Source organism: Schistocerca serialis, unplaced genomic scaffold (genome assembly GCF_023864345.2).
Source record: "Schistocerca serialis cubense isolate TAMUIC-IGC-003099 unplaced genomic scaffold, iqSchSeri2.2 HiC_scaffold_1062, whole genome shotgun sequence".
In the NCBI taxonomy this organism is placed as follows: domain Eukaryota; kingdom Metazoa; phylum Arthropoda; class Insecta; order Orthoptera; family Acrididae; genus Schistocerca; species Schistocerca serialis.
In genome coordinates this window covers 30,001-35,000 of record NW_026047253.1, presented here as the reverse complement: position 1 = coordinate 35,000, position 5,000 = coordinate 30,001, and the positions used below count along the sequence as shown (strand labels likewise).

Genomic DNA, 5,000 nt, shown 5'->3' with positions numbered 1-5,000 from the left:
GACCCGTGCGTCCGAAAGCAAGCCTGAAGTACGTGGTTGGCGGTCTCCACGGCCTGGCACCCCGCGCGGCATCTGGTGTCCGCCTCCCGCCCGCGACTGCGCCGTGCCTTCGTAGGGAAGGCGTTGATGCGGGCGCGGAGGGCGTCGATGTATTCACGCCCAGATAGCAGGCGACTGGTGTCGGCGACCCACTGATGTTGGCCACTGACGGCGGCAGAAGATGACAGCGCCGCACCGTCAATGGCGATGTGTAGGCGCGCCGCCCACATTTCCCCAACCTGCGTTGACGATTTGAGGAGGTGGCCCTCCCACATTAGGTGGCGCTCCAGCACCTCGATCTCACGCTGCACCTCATCCATGCCTGCACCGTCGCAGGCTGGCCCTATCTTCTTCAGCGCCAGGAGACGGGACCGACGGAGGGTCGGACCCATCCATCGGCAAGATGGAATGCCGAGGCCCCCCTGGGCAACAGGAGCGTGGAAGTATCCCAGGGGGGTGTCCGCCGGAAGGCGGAACCATCTCCTGACGGCGGCCCGGATGGTGACGTCGGCCGACTTCAATGCACCCACCCGGGTGCGGCTGAGGGCCAGCCCGTGGTACAGGCCAGGGAGAAGTACGTTGGTGAGAGCGTGGAGGCGCTGTTGCGGCTTCAGCGGAGCTCGGGAGATGACGTCAAGCTGCTCCACCAGGTGGCGACGTGGATTGAAGACACAGCGACCCGCCGTGGAAAATTGCAGCCCCAGGTACCGGAAGGTTTCACCCACACGCAGGGCAGGCATGGTGGTGTTGCCTGCTGTGAAGGTGACATTGCTGTCCACCTTCACCTTCTTCTCGCGCCCTGACGCGACTAAGGCGAGGGTGAAACACTTCCGGGCGTTGATCTGCAGCCCCAGGTGGGCGAGGGCTGCGGTAGCTGCGTCGATGAGGGACTGCAAGCCCCTCGGGGTCGCTGCAAACAGCAAGACGTCATCTGCAAAGGCCGCAGCGTTGACTCTGCGACCGAGGATCCGAGCTCCGATGTGGGAGGGCAGTTGGCCTAAAACGTAGTCCACCGCAAAGTTGAACAGGAGGGGGGAGAGGGGATCGCCCTGGCGAACGCCCCGTGCTGGCTGCACAGACACGCCCACGCCGGCGCCGTCCGCTATCACTGTCGTGCTGCCCTCGTAGCACCGCTCGACATACTCGACAAAACAATCCGGCAGGCCATGCGCCTTCAGCACGGGGCGAAGGGCAGCATGATCTACCGAATCGAATGCCTTAGATACGTCGATCGATGCCACAAAGACAGAGCGGCAGGAGCGAACTGCGTCGGTGAGAGCAGTGTCCAAGATGAAGGTATTTTCCAACATCCCATCCCGAGGGATGAATGCCCGCTGACGTTCGTCCACAGCACATGCGCGCATCAGGCGTGACGCGAGAACCTTGTGAAAGGTCCGCGCCAACACCGAGCAGACCGTAATGGGGCGAAAGTCAGCGGGGGATGTTGGTGCAGCCGTTTTCGGGAGAAGGGACGTCCGCGCGCGAAGCAGGCGTTCCGGAAGGGCGCGGGCCAGAAGGAAGAGATTCATCACTTTCACCAGGACTTCGTGCGGCAGGCGCCGCAACTCCGCTGGGGTAAGGCCGTCCGGCCCGGCCGCTGATCCCCTGGGCGGCAACGCGGCGGCGACCTCCTCATGTGTGACCGGCCCCCATAGGCACTCGGGAGCGACAGGCTCCGAGTGCGGGAGGAGGCGGTCACGAATGAAGCCCGCGGTGGAGATGGGCTTCTTGGTGAAGAGGTCCGCCCAGAAGTCCAGCAGACCAGGGATGGCAGGTGGCGGCTGGAGCAGGGTGCCATCCAAGAGGCCGCGCACGCAACGTGCACGCGACCGTCGGAAGGCATCCTGCGTTCTCGCGTACTCCCAGCGGCGCCGCTTGCGCTTCTGCGTCGGCGGCGCGGCAGGCGGCCGCTTCGATGGTTGGCGCGGCCGCTGTGTCCTGGTGATCGATCTCTCCCCTCTGGACCCGACCGACGCAAGGGCATCCGGGAGCATGCCCAGGATGACATCGGGCGGCGTGCCCCGCCCCAGACCTATAACACGATCCAGGGCAGAGAAACGCTGGGCGGAAGCGGGTAGCCCCGCCAGATGCTCCCAGATGGCGGCGTCAGTCGGCCCCTCCGGCGGCGGCCCGGTGGTGTCGGCCGCGAAGTCCTCGGCTGCGTCGACGGGCGGCGCAGCGGCCTCGCCCGCGTCAGGCAGCGGGCTCGCTGCTCCCCGGCGGGACGCCGGCTCTTCCCCCCGACCGATCTCAAGCGCCTCCATGAATTGGCGGACAAGCTGCTTGTGGGCAGCTTGCCGCCGTCGGCACTTGATTGCCTCAAGCGTTCGGTCGGGGAACATCCTGATGAGCTCTTGATTTACAAAGAAGAACCGGGCGTCCCTCTCGAGGAACAATTCGGCCTCTGCCTTGGCGAGCGACAGGACTTCTTCCTCCGTCCACCTCGCGCGATGCCTCTCCGTGACGATCTCCGCGTTGGCGGCCGCAAGGTGTTGGCGGCGGCGATGGACCCCGAGACCGTTCTTGGTGGTGAAGCTGCGGTGGCACTCACTACAGGCGTATACTGCTGCAAAAGTTACAAGATTTTCGGCACGGCCGGTTGGCCGGCTAGGTGCTGGGGGAGTTGGGGTGGCACCTTCAGCGGAAGGGCCACCACTTTTTCTCTGATTACTGCCCCCAACTAAAAAAGGGATAGTGCGAGGGGGGGCTGGTAACCCCCCCAAGCCCCTGGTGCGGTCTTCCACTCTGCGAAAATCAGCGGGCCCACGAGAAGGGGAGAAGACCGCAGGAGAGGAGAGGCTAAGAGGGCTAGGCCCATGTATTGCGCATCACTCTCCCTGTAACCATAACCCAAGGAAGGCACCTCGCAGCAGCAGCACGACTACATCAAGACCGCACTTCGAAAAGCCAAGTCCGGATGCAGCCACACCGCCGCCACTTGGCCACCTTAAGAGAGTCATAGTTACTCCCGCCGTTTACCCGCGCTTGCTTGAATTTCTTCACGTTGACATTCAGAGCACTGGGCAGAAATCACATTGCGTCAACACCCGCTAGGGCCATCGCAATGCTTTGTTTTAATTAGACAGTCGGATTCCCCCAGTCCGTGCCAGTTCTGAGTTGATCGTTGAATGGCGGCCGAAGAGAATCCGCGCACCCGCGCGCCCCCGGAGGAGCACGCTAAGGCGGACGCGGCCTCGCAGCAAGGAAGATCCGTGGGAGGCCAAGGCACGGGACCGAGCTCGGATCCTGCACGCAGGTTGAAGCACCGGGGCGCGAACGCCGCGCAGGCGCGCGCATCCTGCACCGCCGGCCAGCACGAGGCCGACCAACGGCGAGAGCAGACCACGCCCGCGCTAAACGCCCGCACTTACCGGCACCCCTACGGCACTCACCTCGCCCAGGCCCGGCACGTTAGCGCTGACCCACTTCCCGACCAAGCCCGACACGCCCCGATCCTCAGAGCCAATCCTTATCCCGAAGTTACGGATCCAATTTGCCGACTTCCCTTACCTACATTATTCTATCGACTAGAGGCTCTTCACCTTGGAGACCTGCTGCGGATATGGGTACGAACCGGCGCGACACCTCCACGTGGCCCTCTCCCGGATTTTCAAGGTCCGAGGGGAAGATCGGGACACCGCCGCAACTGCGGTGCTCTTCGCGTTCCAAACCCTATCTCCCTGCTAGAGGATTCCAGGGAACTCGAACGCTCATGCAGAAAAGAAAACTCTTCCCCGATCTCCCGACGGCGTCTCCGGGTCCTTTTGGGTTACCCCGACGAGCATCTCTAAAAGAGGGGCCCGACTTGTATCGGTTCCGCTGCCGGGTTCCGGAATAGGAACCGGATTCCCTTTCGCCCAACGGGGGCCAGCACAAAGTGCATCATGCTATGACGGCCCCCATCAACATCGGATTTCTCCTAGGGCTTAGGATCGACTGACTCGTGTGCAACGGCTGTTCACACGAAACCCTTCTCCGCGTCAGCCCTCCAGGGCCTCGCTGGAGTATTTGCTACTACCACCAAGATCTGCACCGACGGCGGCTCCAGGCAGGCTCACGCCCAGACCCTTCTGCGCCCACCGCCGCGACCCTCCTACTCGTCAGGGCTTCGCGGCCGGCCGCAAGGACCGGCCATGACTGCCAGACTGACGGCCGAGTATAGGCACGACGCTTCAGCGCCATCCATTTTCAGGGCTAGTTGCTTCGGCAGGTGAGTTGTTACACACTCCTTAGCGGATTCCGACTTCCATGGCCACCGTCCTGCTGTCTTAAGCAACCAACGCCTTTCATGGTTTCCCATGAGCGTCGATTCGGGCGCCTTAACTCGGCGTTTGGTTCATCCCACAGCGCCAGTTCTGCTTACCAAAAGTGGCCCACTTGGCACTCCGATCCGAGTCGTTTGCTCGCGGCTTCAGCATATCAAGCAAGCCGGAGATCTCACCCATTTAAAGTTTGAGAATAGGTTGAGGTCGTTTCGGCCCCAAGGCCTCTAATCATTCGCTTTACCGGATGAGACTCGTACGAGCACCAGCTATCCTGAGGGAAACTTCGGAGGGAACCAGCTACTAGATGGTTCGATTAGTCTTTCGCCCCTATACCCAGCTCCGACGATCGATTTGCACGTCAGAATCGCTACGGACCTCCATCAGGGTTTCCCCTGACTTCGTCCTGGCCAGGCATAGTTCACCATCTTTCGGGTCCCAACGTGTACGCTCTAGGTGCGCCTCACCTCGCAATGAGGACGAGACGCCCCGGGAGTGCGGAGGCCGCCGCCCCGTGAAGGGCGGGGAAGCCCCATCCTCCCTCGGCCCGCGCAAGGCGAGACCTTCACTTTCATTACGCCTTTAGGTTTCGTACAGCCCAATGACTCGCGCACATGTTAGACTCCTTGGTCCGTGTTTCAAGACGGGTCGTGAAATTGTCCAAAGCTGAAGCGCCGCTGACGGGAGCGATTATTCCGC

General features: G+C 62.4%; 1 pseudogene; it reads right to left on the bottom strand.

Moving 5' to 3' along the window:
* The window catches only part of LOC126430868 (large subunit ribosomal RNA), a 7,969-nt pseudogene that overhangs the window by 2,100 nt on the left and 869 nt on the right, over positions 1 to 5,000 (bottom strand).